General features: G+C 37.7%; 1 protein-coding gene across 6 annotated transcripts in view; it reads right to left on the minus strand.

Annotated features, from left to right (window-relative positions):
* The window catches only part of LOC144972549 (zinc finger MIZ domain-containing protein 1-like), a 473,233-nt gene that overhangs the window by 103,806 nt on the left and 351,110 nt on the right, over positions 1-18,317 (minus strand). The window contains exons 1-2 of one of the 6 annotated variants that reach the window (XM_078913883.1): positions 12,599-13,042; positions 10,824-11,308 (exon numbers count right to left, since the gene is read on the minus strand). The exons of 2 other annotated variants lie outside the window; for them this stretch is intronic. The gene's annotated coding sequence lies outside the window, so the exon portion shown is untranslated. Of the gene's footprint in view, positions 1-10,823; positions 11,476-12,598; positions 13,043-18,317 lie in introns of those variants that run through there. 3 more of the 6 variants (XM_078913885.1, XM_078913884.1, XM_078913886.1) reach the window with 3 other exon arrangements.

Raw genomic sequence — 18,317 nt, forward strand, 5'->3', positions numbered from 1 at the left:
ATTAAACATACTGCATTCGTATTGAACAAGAAATACTTCAATCCTAAATACTTTTTTTAAAAAAAACAAAAAACAAACACACAAAAACACAAAACAAAAACCAACAACATATGGCAGTGAACGTTTGTTTTGTATTCATAGCCCCGGGTCAACAATGAATTAAAATACAGAGCAGAAAGTTGTGGATGGAATACGCTTTACTTGATATGAATGTAAATATCATAATAATAACCGACTACTCAAAGCAGATTTAACACCAGATGATCCTCGACTTGGCAAATACAGACCTGCCTACTGGTACGAAATATTCGTAGCTTTACGAATCTTTGGCTTTAATCTTATGCTATAAGTTATAGAGCTTTATAAAGACTTTTAAGTCAATGAGATTTGTTTTCTACAAAGTTTTAGTCGCCAGATCATTAATCGATGCTGTGCGTTTGTCCAGATAACTCACAGCATTGCCAGCCGGATATAACGTACCAACACACAAAACAATGTGTAACCGTAAATGTTTAGAGTTAAATCAATACTATTTAGTGAGAACTACTCATAAAATAAATAATGGCTGGCTCAAAGCAATAACAAAGAGGTGAATGGCGTTAATTTCGTTCATCTATAGATTAAAGAATTCGAAGCGTTATTTCACTCAGTAAGGACATAACAAATAGTTGACTCAACAAACTATTTCTCTGTTTTGAATAAGTTTATCATATATTTATATATATTGCATCTAATCTGTCCTGATGATATGTATAAAAAAGGACAAATGCTGGACTTTTAACCTTTAAATTTCAATTTTCTCCAAACTTAGAAAATGTGACTATGCATGTTTTTCCCTCTTGGTCTTCATATCGGTATGTAGCCAAGTAAAGGTGCCTACTATTTTAAAAACCCAGAAAACTGCAAATAGTCTAAGGGTTGAGTAAAAAACCGAAACGATAGAAAGTAGAAGCCTTGGGCTTTAACACTTCTTAAGAAGTTGACAAATCTTCTGATATATGTATATCCCCCCCCCCCCCCCCCCCACCTTCTCTCTCTCTCTCGCTCTCTCTCTCTCTCTCTCTCTCTCGCTCTCTCTCTCTCTCCTTCCTAATTTCTTTATATCATGCATAACGGTTGGAGACAGTAGATTCATTCTTTATTGGTAAAATACCCCCCCCCCCCCCCTCCAAGTTCCATCTGTATTTCAGTGTGTTTTGTTGAATGTGTGTATATATGTGTGTATATATATATATATATATATATATATGTGTGTGTGTGTGTGTGTGTGTGTGTTGTATACCGTGACGGGAAAATGGTCAGGGCTACTATCTCACGGCTCACTGGGGACACACGTCAACACACAAACACACGTAGACGACACGACACACGTGTGTGTAGATAGACAACAAAGGCGGAGATAATACACGTATAAACTATACAGGTAAATGATTTCACCTTCTGACCAAGTGAAAAGGTCCCCCGGTTAGGTATCTCGTTACGTCTTTTTAAAAAAACGTATTTGTGAATGGTGGTTCTGTTTGGTGTGTGTGTGTGTGTGTGTGTGTGTGTGTGTGTGTGTGTGTGTGTGTGTGATCATTTATGCTCCTGTACTTGAGAGACAAAGAGAGATTAGGAGAAATAGAGATTGGGAGGGAGAGGAGCAGAAAGAGAAATAGAAGACAGGAGAAAGTAGAAAGAGAGAGAGAGAGAGAGAGAGAGAGAGAGAGAGAGAGAGAGAGAGAGAGAGAGAGAGAGATCGAGATCGATCCTTTTATATAGCGCTATGTACACTACATGTGCTGAAAGCGCTTTACAAAAAGTCCCAAGCCAACAGCAACTCATAACGCGCAGGACGAGACATGTCGTTTGGTAAGGCGCTAGTACATATTTTTTTCGACAGACACAACGCCATTACCGACCAGGTCCTCATTTTACAACTGAGTGCAGAGAGGGAATGTAAGAAAAGGGCCGAGGTCTCTCTCCCACTCTGAACACAAATGGTAAACATGAGCGTGATATACATAATCAAACCAATGATCACCAACCCTAACGGGAGTGACAAGTTCACACTGACTCCAGACTGGAACGGTTGTATAACGTACACGACAACAATAGCAACAACAATACATTATTATTATTAGTAATACGTATTATTATCATTATTATTATTATCATTATCATCATCATCATCATCATATCATCATATCTCAATTATTATTATTATTATTATTATTATTATTATTATTATTATTATTATTATTATTATTATTATTATTATTATTATTATTATTATTAATATTATTGGTGTCACGCTTCTTTGACAAAGGGTCAGTATTCGATACTCGATACGTCGTCCTCGTCGTCGTCGTCACTGTAATCGTCGTGGTCGTTGTGTCGCTGACAGAGGAGACACTGGGTAGCTGCGAATCGGCTTCGGTCGAGGAGCTGCCTAACGGCAAGTGCGTTACATCGGTGGGGTCTAACTTCCTGTCCAATATGTCCACGCTGTGGGCAAGAACCCGAGACGGCAGAGCATCTAGTCGAAAGGTGTGTTGTGACGATGCTACCAGGCGGGTTTGCGACGGTGCACGAATGCGGACCGGACTTTGCTGATTGGGTCGATCGTCATAACATAATAGTGTGAACCATAAGAGGTTGCTGCTGACACGAATAAGAAAATGGAATAAGACGCAGACTGACTGACTGACAAGTCGGCACCAGACGAATCGTTGATTTAAATGTCTATCCATCAAGGTTCAAGAATGTGTACGTTTAATTTTTAAATTATTTTTTCTTTATAAATATGAATTTAAAAAATCATTTAAAAACAAACAAATAAACAAGATCCAAACCAAAACCACACAATAATAAAAAAAAAAAAGAAAACAAAAAACAAAAAAAAACAAAAAAAAAAAAAAAAAAAAAAAAAAAAAACAACACAAAACAAACAAATCAGAATATGTTTTAATCCCCAAAAAAACTAAATAAATATTTATATTATTCTCCATATTACATCGGTATCGTAAAATGGCATCTTACACTCGGAACGGTTAATGCTTTGAATTAGAAGGCCCATGTTTAACAAAATGTTGAAAGAGTAGGGAAAGTCGACAAAGTAAAAATTATCTGGCCTTAATGAGAGAGAGAGAGAGAGAGAGAGAGAGAGAGAGAGAGAGAGAGAGAGAGAGAGAGAGAGAGAGAGAGAGAGAGATAATTGAAAATATACGGCATACACAGTTGAAGGCAGAATTGGTGAAGATATGTGTGTGTGTGTGTGTGTGTGTGCGTGTGTGTGTGTGTGTGTGTGTTGAGAGGGGGGATACGGCGGACGGAATGCGTGGTCGTCCAGGCATGTCGGGAAGGATACCTTCAGACATCAGCATGTGATAGCCTTCATCCTGACATGGACAAGGACAATGGGAAAGGGAGGGGAGAGAGAGAGAGAGAGAGAGAGAGAGAGAGAGAGAGAGAGAGAGAGAGAGAGAGAGAGAAAGAGAAAGTGAGAGAGCGAAAGAGAGAGAGAAAATGAGAGAGGGAGAGAGAAAGTGAGAGAGAGAGAGAGAAAGTGAGAGAGAGAGAGAAAGAGAAAGAGATAGAGAGTGAGAGAGAGAGTGAGAGAGAGAGAAAGAGAGAGAGAAAGAAAGTGAGAGAGAGAGAGAGAAAGAGAGAAAGAGAGAGAGTGAGAGAGAGAAAGTGAGAGAGAGAGAGAGAAAGAGAGAGAAAATGAGAGAGAGAATGTGAGTGAGAGAGAGAGAGAGAGAGAGAGAGAGAGAGAGAGAGAGAGAGAGGGTGACAAGAATAGGAGGGAGATACACTTAGTCATTTAAAAAGAAAGATGATACAACATATCACACAGGACATGGGATTAGATTTAGATAGAATTAATCACTTACATAAATCGATTAATAAATGTTTAAAAAAAAGAAAATTATATTTAAAAAAACAACAAAAACTTTTATTTGGCGCAATATCCACTAAATATGCTCAAAGCGCATTACAAAGGATCCCATACCAACAGCAACACGTAACATGTAGGACGAGACATGACGCCTGTTAAGCGATATTACAATACTTGTTTTTGTTTTGCGACAGAGACAACGCTGTTAACGGCCAGGTACCCATTTTACACCCGAGTACGGTGAGAGAATGTGAGTAAAGAGCCTTTTCCAAGGACTCAAACTAAGCGCCGAGGGAGACTCGAACCCAATACCTTCCGATCCGAAAACGAGTGTCATACCACAAGACCACACAAAAGGCATCGGTGCCTAAAGTAATACCGGTTAAGACAAATAAGCGCCTAAGAAAAAGAAAAAAAAAAAAAGAAAGAAAGAAAAAAGAGAATAAAGAAGGAAAGAAAAAAAAAAGAAAAAGAGAGGATGAAAGAACGAAAGAAAAAAAAAGAAAAAGAAAGAGAGGAAAAAGAACGAAAGAAGAAGAAGAAAAAAAAAAAAAAAGAAGGCAAGAAAGGTAAGACAGAGGGTGAACAGTTCAAGGAAACAAACAAAAGTAGATCTCGCTCACTGGTAATCCACCCTTGAACTCCAGGTAAGGCTAGCCTTAGTCCAGACATGTCTACAACCACGAAACATTCGTAGAATTACGACATTTTTGCTCCAATTCCAGAACATCAGGAGCATTCAATTTCTCAGTCATTTTAACTCACTCAATCCTAGACATTTTTTCTACTTTTCAAAATTGGACAAAAATGCATTTAAAACGACCATGTACATAGATAGTTTTATTCATCTACCATTAACATGTAAAAACGAAAAACATTAGCTTTGATACTACGCCTATAATTTGTCTCAGAAAAATGTAATAAATAGGTATGGGGTAAAAGTAAGCCAGTTAAACTACGGATATAGTCAGTGTTAGGGTTGAGTGAGTTAAATTAATTGAAAACGAAAGTTGATGGCAGACTACATAATTTTAAGGATTCTGAACTGTTATTTACTCCTTGTGAGGAGAAATTGTTGATTTTTAAAGCCAACTATACTATATAGTATGCGCTTGGACAGGTAGCTCACAACATTGCCATCCAGAATTGTAACGGACCAATACACAAAACTTTGTGTAACTTTGAACGTTTATAGTCTGGTTAATACAGTTTAGTGAGAATTACTCAAAATGCGGATGGCGAAAAACAATAAAGACCTGAGTGACGTCATCTTCACACTATCTGTAGCGACAGCAATTTTTATCTCTTAAAAATACGAAATGTTTAACTTTCAGAGAGAGAGAGAGAGAGAGAGAGAGAGAGAGAGAGAGAGAGAGAGAGAGAGAGAGAGAGAGAGGGAGCGATCGATAGATAGACTTTTTAGATGTAAACTAAACATTTTCTGGACAATTTCTTTTGTTTGCCTTAATCTTGGGTTGTTCGTGCGATATTCACAGAGCAGCCAACCCACAAGATCAGAAATACAGGATAAGACCGGATAATACTGCAGCAGGATTTTGATTATAAAAAATCGGGGGACTTTTCCATGAAGCCAAAAGCAACCCCCCCCCCCCCCCCCCCCCCAAAAAAAAAAAAAAAAAAAATAAAAGTTAAAATAAATAAATAAACAAAACCAAAATAAAATTTTAAAATTATCGTTGTCAGATTCTTTAAAACAATAAGATATCAAGAGCTGAAAATATAAAAATCCCGAGATAAAGAAAACAGCGAGTTTGGCAGCTCTGTATTCTGTTCATATGTTACGTGACCTGCGACATCTATAGAGTATTTCTATTAGTAGACTCTGAACGCGAGACGCCTCTAAAAATAAAATCGACTGCATCGCATCTAGAATGAATTATATCATGCACAGGTCGTTTGCTAGTGCGGCTATGTGGTATTGTTGTATGACACTCGCTTTCACTCGCTTTCGGATCGGAAGGTTCCGAGTTCAGCCTCGAGCTCGGCGCATAGTTGAGTCCTTGGAAAAGGCTCTTTACCCACATTCTCTCACCGTACTCGGGTGTAAAATGAATACCTGGCCGTTAACAGCGTTGTCTTTGTCCGAAAAATTGTAATATCGCCTAACAGGCGTCATGTCCCGTCCTAAACAACAAAACCATAAATGAATGAATGAATGAATGAATGAATGAATAAAAATAAGAATAATAATAATAATAATAATAATAATAATAATAATAATAATAATAATAATAATAATAATAATAATAATAATAATAATAATAACATCATCATCATCATCGTTCTCCGTAGCTGGAATTAAAACACACCCATTCATTACGGAAGACAATAAAGAGTACAATGACCTAGAAACATTGTCGTCATAAATCATAAATAATGTAATACGGTACACGAATGTGTCAACAAACCTAGGAAGGGAATTATGACGGCGTGAATTCAATGACAGCTTGAACAAACACTAACTAGTCGATCTAGGTTGATGAAAGTGACGGGAGTTAAGTGCAGATGGGGTGGGGGGGGGGGGGGGGGGGGGGATTAATTACATTAAGAATACGATTATAATATATCCAAGAACAGCGAAAATAATAATAATAATAATAAATAATAATAATAATAAATAATAATAATAATAATAATAATAATATAATAATAAATAATAATAATAAATAATAATAATAATAATAATAATAATAATAATAATAATAATAATAATAATAATATAATAATAATAATAATAATATAATAATAATAATAATAATAATAATAATAATAATAATAATAATAATAATAATAATAATCGGCCGCCCCCTCTTCTTCTTATGAACAATATAAACAATACGTATCATACATAATTTGATCAACACAAATTGGCGTATAATTTAATGTGACATCGCAGTATGTGTATCTATATATAGTCAATCTCGTGATGCAATGCCTACGATATTAAACAACATCATGAAGCTTACGTACTACTGCTACTACGACTACTACTACTACTACTACTACTACTACTACTACTACTACTACTACTACTACTACTACTACTGCTACTACTACTACTACTACAACAACTCTACTACAACAACTGCTACTACGATTACTACTAATATTATTATCACCAGCATCACCACCACCATCACCTACGTATCAACTCTTGGAATAACGAACAGTCCAAAATAACATATCGGCTATAGATAGAATGAAGTTGACTTCACTCAGGTCTTTGTTATTGTTTTTTGACACCCGCGTTTATGAGTAATTCTCACTTATCAGTATTAACCAGACTATAAACGTTTAAGGTTACACATGGTTTTGTGTGTTGGTCAGTTATACTTCCGGATGGCAATGTTGTGAGCTTCTAAGCCAAGCGCATACTATCTATAATGAGACGGCTTCACTAATCAGGTTGGCAATACGGACGGTGCGAAAGTGCCCCCCCCCCCCCCCCCCCCCCCCATATATCGATGAATTAAAGCAACTCTCATCTTGGGGGGAAAAAACTATTGCCAAGATAGTCACTTTACTCGACAGACATACGGAGGACGAGTTTTCTGGCTAAAATGTTAAATTCGTGGTCTTTTTTCTTCTTTTTAGATTTAAGCAGAATACAGACTGTGAATGCATAAAAAGAACGGGTTTTACACAACAACTTTGTGAGGTGAGCAGTATAACAATAACTATGTCGTACAGTAACGTGCTTTTAAATTCTACTAACGATATAAATCGACGCTATCTTTATCTTTACTGCTAACACGGAGGACTAGACGAAAGTTCCGTAAGCACCACAACGGTGATAACTAGGTTCGGTTGCCTAACAGGCGTCATGTCTCGTTCTACATGTTAAGTGTTGCTGTTGGTCAGGGACCCCTTGTAAAGCGCTTTGAGCACGTTTAGTGGATATTTCTCTATATAAAAGCTCAATTTTTTTTGATGACCATAATGATGATGAAGATAATGTTCGTGATGATTGTGTTCTTGACAGTGACGATGATGGTGAAAGTCTTGCTACTACTGCTGATGCTGATAACGACAACGATGATGATGGGGAAGAGATGGAACTCAAGCAAAGTGAGCGTGCTCACTGTCTGAATGGAAGACAAAGAGCATATATTAGCTTGGTTCAAGAGTCCCGACTGCATGCGACAGACTGCCTGTCAATGAGCAATGATGAGGAACAGGATTAGACAGACATTTACAAACGATGCTTATTTTTTTATGTTATCTTTTTTTCGGCTTAGCTGCCAGATAAAAAGCTGTTGTTAGTAAAAAACAATTAAAATAAAATAATTTTTTTTTTTTAAAGTTGCCTAGGACGAGACATGACGCCTCTTAGGGGATAATACAATTTTTCGGACAGAGACAACGCTGTTAAACGGCCAAGTTAAGTAGTAGTAGTAGTAGTAGTGGTAGTAGTAGTAGTAGTAGTAGTGGTAGTAGTAGTAGTAGTAGTAGTAGTAGTAGTAGCAGCAGCAGTAGTGGTAGTAGTAGAAGTAGTAGTAGTAGTAGTAGTAGTAGTAGTAGTTGTAGTTGTAGTAGTGGTAGTAGCAGTAGTTGTAGTAGTAGCAGCAGCAGTAGTGGTAGTAGTAGTAGTAGTAGTAGTAGTAGTAGTAGTAGTAGTAGTAGTAGTAGTAGTAGTAGTATGTAAGCTTCATGATGGTGTTTGTAAGGCATACCACCTTAAACTAATAATGTTAAAAAAAATAATAATAATAAACCTCAGGATAAAAAAAAGGCCGTTCTTCATCCAATTGAATTGGAAATTTACTTAAATGAAATATTTACAGTTGAACGACACCAACCATGTGATCGGATCACAACAAGCATTTCCCGACCACAATCGTCACTTACAGACAAGCGATAAAAAAAGATCGGCCCTCATCGTATTTGGGGACACAATTAACAATACAACGGAACGCGGTGAACAAGCCAGCCCTGGAGCAACCAACAACAGTGCCGAAATGACCAACCTGGTCTCATAAAGAAGTCGGTGGTCATGCCCAAATAGATGGCATTGGCCTCGAGCAGTCAAGACTACTCCCCCCCCCCCCCCCCTCCCCTTCACGATCCGACTCCGACAACCTTCAGGATCTTGTGTCTCCGATAATTGCAACCCCCCCCCCCCCCATCTCTTTAATATTGTTAATCTGGTAAGCAGTACAGCGTATAGTAGCCCTCTGGGTTACCATGGATTTTACTGATGGTGACCAACACCTTTAAAGTGCCCACGACCACAACAAATACCACCCTAAACTAATGGGAGCTGGGAGAGTAATCGGGTAAATGCCATCTCAACGAGGAAGACGATCCAACTCGGTTAACTCTTACAATGTGACTGCCCAGCATGTGCATACACGTGTTGTTTATATTACTGCAACTCAATGCAAAATAATTCATTGCGAAATGCTCACTTAAGCACTCAAATCAGTTTACAAGTGGGACGATACACAACTCGTCTTAAGCGCAATTTCATATCCGCATTCCCGACGGAGACAACGCTGTTATCTGCCAGGTACTCATTTTACACCTAAGTAAGGTTTTTTTGCACCGTCCATTGCGAGACTGAAAACTTTCCACTTACATGTAATGCAACGTGTTGGAAGAAGTTATTCGTACAGTCAATAAGAACCCCGAAAGATTTCCTTCAACAGGACACTGGTAATGGTGGTATCGTGTTTGACCCATTCTTATGAGGCATAAGGGTGGATGAGATGGAGAGAAATTGTAACAATGATGTCCTAGATCACAAGTCAAGGCAGAGACGTTTTTTTCTAGCATTTCGTTTTCTCTACTTTATTTGGCATACACACATTTTCAGGATTCTAGATCAACGCTTAAGGCTTATCCATATAAAACGGCTATTGCGCTATATAAAAGCTCCAACTTCTTTTAACGTGACTTTTGCATTGATGTTTTTGGAGCCTTTTCATGCGTATTGTTTAGTCTTGTTCTCGCAGTATTATTGTATCCTTGGTAAACAATACCTTGTTACGTTGTATTTTAAAGAGCATTGAGATTTCCACGAAAGGCTCTCTAGAAATATTTTTATTATTATAAAATGAAACAATAATTCATGACCTATACATACTCAGCCACTCCCCACCTCCCCTTGTATGATAGGATGAATTAAACAAGGCACGACGAATTAATTCTCTATACACCGAAACCATGGCGTAACTGACCGAAACCATGACGTAACTGACCGAAACCAATCTCAAATCGCAATACGTATATTATAAGAGAGCGGCGAGACGCAACTCTTGAGAGGAAAAGACAAGCTATAGTTTTGTTTTAAATTTAAAAACAATCTATAGGAAATCGGATTATGTCATAATTAATAATAATAATAATAATAATAATAATAATAATAACAATAATAATAATAATAATAATAATAATAATAATAATAATAATAATAATTTCCGGCATCTATAATAAAAAAAATAAAAAATAAACAAGAGCATGACGCCGGTAAATTATCGCGCGTTTGGTAAAGAATAGGACAAGTTAACCGTAAATAAACAAGACCATCATTTACACCACTATGTAATTATCCACACAATTCTAATCTCTCTACTGTTTACAAATTACCCCCCTCTAACTCTAACTAAATCTCGGGGAGGAAATAGTGTGCTACTGTAATTTCAAGAGTTATGCCCCTTAGATCAGTAACGCCACTCCGCTGCTGCTGCTGACTCCTTCAAGCTGACAAGCGAACAACAACAATGCGGTGGTGGCGAGGAATAGGATCAATAGCGTTCTCTCGTTAATAGACCTCAACATAGAACTATCGATAATAAGACCAGAGGAGTAATGATAATAGTAAATAGCTGTTAAGTGCGGTGGTTGTGGATGGTGAGTGGAGGAGAGACAAATTGTTAGATAGATAGATCGGACAGAAATAGAAATAAAATTAAAATCTTACCTGGTGTACACTTAGCTGTCAACAGACAGGATAAATGAATAAATATCTATCAGTGACAGTGACTGACACTGCAATCCGCCACCAAAGTGGTGGCACGGGTGTATACTTAGGGTCAATCAGCTGGTGACAGGACAGCTTTGAGATATATCCATAATGCGTGAAGATAAATCCGTTTTATAGAAAGAACAAACGTCACAAATATCCGTGAAGAAATAATTGAAACAAATTAACGGTGTAATTATTGGAACAAAAACCGTTAAAATATAAAGTATAAAACCAAGACTCCAATATCTAGAAATCTAATTTATACTTTATAACAAATGACCCGTTCTGGGGCGTTAGAGGTACATACAGTAAGCTGGGTAAACAATTATTAATCGTTTGAATCCAGTCTGTGCATTTGTAAAATAAAAATCATTTTCAACGTTCGAACGCCGATGGTGGCTACATCGTATTAAAATCCTCATAAAAGAAGATGTCTGTTCCTATTGAAAGAAGAATCTTAAATGAAATGACTTCGAACAGAAATGAATGTGTATAATAATGTATAATATTATGTAGTCGAATTGAGTGTGTTAGGGCTACGAGTACAACTCATATTTCAAAATAACACTCAGGAGTGACGAGTTGTAAGATTTAACTGGGACTGATCCTAGAGTAAACAAAACTCACATACAAATGATAGGCCCCTCTCCAACAAAAAGATTAAGTCAAGCTCTATAGAAGTCTCTCATGACAAGTGAAAATACAGCACAACTTTTATCCATTTAACATTATTATCCTTTTTAAAAAATTATTTGTATCGGAAAAGAATAATTTAATTTGAAAAATTATTATCTCTACTCAAGGTAGAGAGTCCTACATCTTTTGTTATCAATACCAAAGTCATTATGATCAATTATTTTAGAGGCTACAAACGTTGTAACATTTAAAATCATTACAACGTGTCGATTATATTATTATCTGTGAGACGTTGATATAATCAGGTGTTTATGAACAAGACTGAAAGCAATAAATAACACCATAAACTGAATATGAATATGAATAATAATGAATATAAAATCAACTAGGCCTATCCGTTTCACACCAGCACAACAACAAAGGCAAAGGTAAATATTTTAAAAATCTCCACTCCAGTGACTAAACGAAAGTTATAAATCTAAGTGTAATCCCGAGCAAACACAACAATCTAGAAATCTATCATAAATGCCACACCACTCCTGGTGTTAACAATCCGTGTCGAATAACACTGACGGCTTGTCAATTAGAAAAGAAACCCGTGAAAAGTTAAAAAGCTATCAGAATATTTAAACCGTTAATTTTTTTTGATGCTATATTATTGCCTTATACTTATGCCATCATTGCATTGCAATTTATTAATCCGTCTAAATCTAAAACAAAATGAGAAAGAAAATAAATAAAAAAGCTTCATTATCTCAAATACCCCCCCCCCCCCCCCCCCCCCCCACACACACACACACAACTCGCCCCCATAAATAAAAAGCAAAGCCAAATTTGCATTGTCCTCAATTTACAAAGACATGACAAATACAGCCGTTTATATAAAGATAGGATCACCCTATGAATGCAAAGACTAATAGGCTTAGTATAGAGTAGCAACGATTTTCTTCTGTTCTTACAGTACAGTGTAAACAACAGTCCGTGAAGAATGCGATGAATCGTATTGAAACACAGACAACCCCTCACTTCATTTCATCCAAATAAAAACACAATGAGAAAATAACACCGTATGCGATCCTGAACTGATTTCTTACCACATAAGATCATAATAATAAACGATGAGCTCGATTATATCCAATCATGTTGATAATAATCCTCATAAGAAAAACACAACCGGCGTCAAATGGGCACTTTTCACTCACAATTTCACAGTCCAGCGATAGTAAACACTGTGTCAAGTAAGTTGATATGAAGTTACACACACTCACACACACGCTTCCTCCCAAACCGCCGCGATAAGCGGAGCCGCCGATTGGCACAATAGAGTCGAAGATAATGAATATTCATTTATTAAGAGAGGGGGGCCGGATCGAGCATTACTCGTGAAGCGGTGCACTGTACGAGGCTGACCTGTGAACCGCGAAGTGGGAGCAAAGAGAGGATTGAGTGATTTATCTTGCTCGACGGCGGGCGAAGAAGTCTTTGTGTAGCGCTGAAAGATTTTGCAAACGCTAAAGGAGCGGTGCCGAGAAGAATACGCTATGATAAGATCGAAGATTGTTACTAAATCATTCGGCCACTTCGACTACCGTTGACGACACGCACGAGGAGGGCTTGGGACAATACCCTGATAGGATTTGTAATCGATTACAGTCAATTCAGGGCGAATGGGTGAAAAATCAATGAAAGGAAAGGAAAAGAGGGTAGAAAAAAATCTGTCCGTCGGCTTGGGAGTGTGAGATTGATGTGTGTTTACGTTTGTGTGTCTGTCTGTATGTGACTCTTTGATGATATCTCTTTGTTTTCATTGATTGGCGCTGCCAGGAATTAGTGGTATTAGCCCGATCTTGCCAATTAGAGAAAAGGGGGATAACACAAGACTTTACATTATCAATCTCTCAATTTGCCATGCCGAGAATTAATTAGAGACAAATGTGAAAGGAAGTCAATAACAGGGATAATAATGCAAAGGGGAGGTGGGTGGGGGGTTGAGAGCAAAGTGTTATACATATTTAGACAGAAGAAATAAGGGATTTTGTATGGAGAACCAGTAGCAGCTAACACACATAAAAAGCAGAGAGAGAGAGAGAGAGAGAGAGAGAGAGAGAGAGAGAGAGAGAGAGAGAGAGAGAGAGAATTCATTAGTTAAATCAGAAACTACGTACAAGATCAGTAAATAATCGACATATTCTATATATTAATATTTTGAGTGGGAGACACACACATTTCCCAGCACATTTCTACTACTGAAAAAAATGCATTATTCCCCCCCCCCCCCAACCCCCTATTTTTTTCTTTTCATTCTCTTACGCAGTCGCCAACCGAAATCTGATCAGCTTCTGGGTAAAAAAAAAACACCAAAAAAAAAAAACCCATATTGTATTATACATTCAAGCTTTGAATCGAATGTATGTGCACGTTGATAATAGACCTAGCCTATATACTTTTTCAAAACTAATCCCTGTGCATGTATTATAATTAAAATCTAGAAGCAAGCAATGCTCTTCGTGGAGGGAGGATAAAAACATTAATCAACAACAGAAGACCTAAAATATGAGAGACGATGAAATATTATGGAATAGAGAATAAAAGTAGCAGTGATTTCTCATAAAACGTCACACTATTAACATCAACAGCATTAATTGAGACAAGAAATGGTTGAGATCTCTTGTCGGACAGAGAAGGGAAAGAAAGGAGCAGTTGACTTTATGATGAGGGCGGGAGTGATAAGGAGAGAAAGTTAAAGAGAAGGAAAGAGGCGACGGGGCGGTTGGTAATGGTTGAAAGTGAGACAGGAAAAGAGGAAGGGGAGGGGGAGGAGGGGAAAGAAATGTTGGTTCTGCTTGTGAATCGTGAAACCTCAGCCAGCAATGATCATTGCTTCAGTTTGTGATAACAGCAGACGCTTCGCTTCGCCTCTTGCAATCTCGCCACTTCGCCTTTCTCGCCGGGGGCAATTTTTATCTTGTTGCCGCCCGCCGTCACCTACCCACCCCCACGACTTAGTGAATAATACCCTCGCTTCTCACTCGTCCTCGCTACAACACCAGACAGTTCACAAGTGAACGTGATTGTCCGATTAGCAATTTCAAAGCCAAAATCTGCTTTGTGTTCAATTTTTTTCGGCTTTTCTCGCTTTATGTATGAATTCAACTTTCAACTATTCATTTTCTAACCAATTCATTTTTATTTCCGGGAATAGTAGCAAGCTCCAATCTTTTATAATATTCATTAATCTAAATAATTGCTTGGCTTTGTTTCAATAAAACCTGTCGAATATTGGTGTCTCTCGCTACTTCTCGATGATTAGGTATGTCTCTCATTTCCTTTCTCCCCCACATTCTCCGTTGTCGCACAGTAAAACCCACCACTCTCTACAACAATTAAACACACCCGCCGACACCAAACACACACAACATACACAAAGTGGCCCTGTACTCAGCATTATGTATTCATTTACTGACTCTTGATAGCGTTCTTCAGAGGCAGTTGGGCGTGAAGAGAAAGAGAGAGACTAAACGAGACCGTATTATTCTATTTATTACCCTGTCTATTCCCCCTTACCCCACCCCACACCACTCAATTCTCTTTCTTTTACTCCTCTCCAAAACCACCGTTTTCTTTTTATTCTTACAGCCCTCCCCCCCCCCTCTCTCTCTCTCTTTTATTTTTTTCATTCTTCTAGCAACTCTTCCAAACTGCCTACCGCTCGCATGATCCTACCTCCCACACCTCAATGTCTCATGTTAGGACCATTTCGCTGTAGTTAATAATGTTATGGATATACAAGAGCTACATGATAATACATAACATTATTATTAACAAGATATGAAGTGAGTAGAAAAGTGCCAGAAGACAATAGAGAATAAAAAATTTTTTTCGCGGCGGTGGTGGGGTTTGAACCTGCGACCTTATTGGTACGACAACTCCGCCTGGCAGGTGAGAGCGTGGCTCTACCGTGTGAGCTATCCACGAACACAAAAATATTCGTTTCAAACCCAAAGTCATTTCTAGATCCCTCTCTCACCCACTTCTTGAGATCGCCGATTCGTTCGCCACCATCGCGAAGTAATTTTGACCAGCAGTTAAGCTTAATAGCCAATATTCTCATCACAAACATATAACATAGAAACGATTGAGACATTGAGTATGCTCCGGTGTATGGGGTGTTCGTGGATAGCTCACACGGTAGAGCCACGCTCTCACCTGCCAGGCGGAGTTGTCGTACCAATAAGGTCGCAGGTTCAAACCCCACCACCGCCGCGAAAAAATTTTTTTATTCTCTATTGTCTTCTGGCACTTTTCTACTCACTTCATATCTTGTTGTTACCAACATAAGTGCCTACTCCACTCACTTTTCTGAATTAAACATTATTATTATTACTACAGACATAACTCCAAGCTCGCTGGCCCCTTGCCACCCATTATTTTAGCGGTTCATTACCTCTTATCAAAAGTTGTTGTCCTACTCCACGTTTAATTCAATGATTTTGGACAGAAAGATCGCCCTTCAAATATCGTTCGATTAAAACGATTCATGCTATCAAAAAACTCTCAAACATGGGACTTCCTTGAATTCCCAGGTTTGAGAGTATTTGACAAGAAGAGGGTCATTTAATTGATCGATAATTGAAGGATGATTTTTCTGGTGAAAATTTTTAAAACTTTAAATTTTTTATTAAAAAAAAAACAAAACAAGAATGGCATAGTTTCAATTCGTGACTTTTTCATATTATAATATAAAAATAGTATATACGTTTCACATAAGCCTATATCAATATCCCATTCATTGTCGCGTCGTTTACAGCCAAGGCTGTAGAAAGCAGGTAGAGAGCATAAAGTCGAGATCATAAAATATAAAGTTTCCTTCAAATAGCATACATCAACAGGTCCTATTAAAACACCCCGAGCCCGCAGGGTAAGCGCTTCTCCCTTGTTTCCTTCGCATGGATTTGGTTACTTGCACCAGCTAGCCTATGACGAGATGTTGTTGACATGTTCCCCGCCAAGTTGTACCTTCTGAATTGGACCAAGCTCTGAGCCCAGGCGCATAATAGTTGAGTCCTTGGAAGGACTCACATTACTCACATTCTCTCATCGTACTCAGGTGTAAAATGAGTACCTGATCGTTAACACGTTGTCTCCGACGAAAAATTAAGAAAAAAAATAACATCGCCTAACAGCAGGGCGTCATGCCTCGCTCTACTTGTTAGGTGTTGTTGTTGGCTAGAGACCCCTTGTAAAGTGCTTTGAGCACATTTAGTTGTTATTGCTCTTTATAAATGCTCACTTTGTTTTTCTTTAACAACAAATGACGTCATGCCTTTGTTCGAGCCTACAGATCAAAGCAGCGTGCGACCACGAGGACAACAGCGATTGTCTGCAGTTAAGTGTTAGGAACGTGTAAATAAAAGGAACAGAGCAATCAATGGCAACAACACGAAACAAAGGTTCGAACCGGTTTCAATAGGTTGCAACGCGTTTGAGTTTGAGCTCTCATATAACGCAATATATCCACTAAATTTCCTTAAAAAGCGCCTTGCAGTGGACTGAAGCGAACGGCAACAATTAACACGTAGGACGAGACGTGACGCTTGTATGGCTTTGGTTAGACAACACTCTTGCTCAAACAGCAAGAGACCTGTGGTTCAAGTCCAAGCTTTTTATTTATTTATTTATTTATTCATTTATTCATTTATTGATTGATTTATTCATTTATTTATTCATTTATTTATGTATTTATATATATTTCTAAACTGACATTTTCTATTTGACTGTTGTTTCTGTCGATGGATATAACCTGTTCCCATTTTCATCTTTCGTATTATTTATTTAATTATCTGGTGCCTGCCCTCCATATGTTATTTATTCTGTGTTCTCATTTTGGTGTAATGTTAGATACAGGTCTCATTTTATTAACCTTTTACAGGCTGGGTACAGTTAGACTATATCCGACGTGTTCTTGATTGCAGGTCTGGTACCTTAAACTGTTTATGGGATCATTGTCATAAGACTATTTTTAAACCAACGTAAAATATTGTCCATTAGAACAATGTTAAATCAAGCCCATAATTGAGTTAAGTTATAAGACCTGTAAACATGTTTCCGATGTCAATAACTGAACTATGCGTTTTATCCTTTTCACCAAGCGGGCAGTGACATCAATGCGACTCAGGCTTCATAGAAGCCCAAGTCGCATCGTTGCTACTTACTTTCTTGGTGACAATGGCAAGGTCTCCAGTTAGTTTATAAGTTATTTCCAGATTAATATAATACAAATTGTTTTGGAAGAGATTCCGTCTTGTCGTGAAAGGGTTAACAATAATAGGAACAAAAATGTAGTTATTTGACCTTTCGACGGGGAAAGCGCGTCGCAAGAGGAGAAAAGATCGACAGTTGGAGTAGCACGCTAAAATTTTCCAACAAAAGACTTTTATTTTTACATTTTGCCCCCCCCCCCCTTCCCCACCCCCTCCCCCTAGAAAAAAAAAAGAAAAAAGAAGAAAAAACCCCAAAAAAACACACATAGAAAAACCCCAATTCTTTTTACTTCAAATAGCCTACTAATCGATTAAACTAAACAGAGATTTGTCAAAAAAAAAAAAAAAAGAAAAAAAAGATCAAACCTAAGACTTCTTGGAAGTCTCGGTTTTTGTTGTTTTTTTTTTTTTTACAAGTTGACGGTTAATTTAATTGATTGGAAGGTAAAGTAAAAGATTTCTGGTCAAAAAGTTTTTTTTTTTTAAATAGTTGTTTTGTTGGAATACGGCAGTATTGGGGGAGGAGGGACGGGAGGCGATCATCGCCACCTAG

This window comes from Berghia stephanieae, chromosome 5 (genome assembly GCF_034508935.2).
Source record: "Berghia stephanieae isolate SIO BIC M18660-M18661 chromosome 5, UCSD_Bste_1.3, whole genome shotgun sequence".
Taxonomy (NCBI): domain Eukaryota; kingdom Metazoa; phylum Mollusca; class Gastropoda; order Nudibranchia; family Aeolidiidae; genus Berghia; species Berghia stephanieae.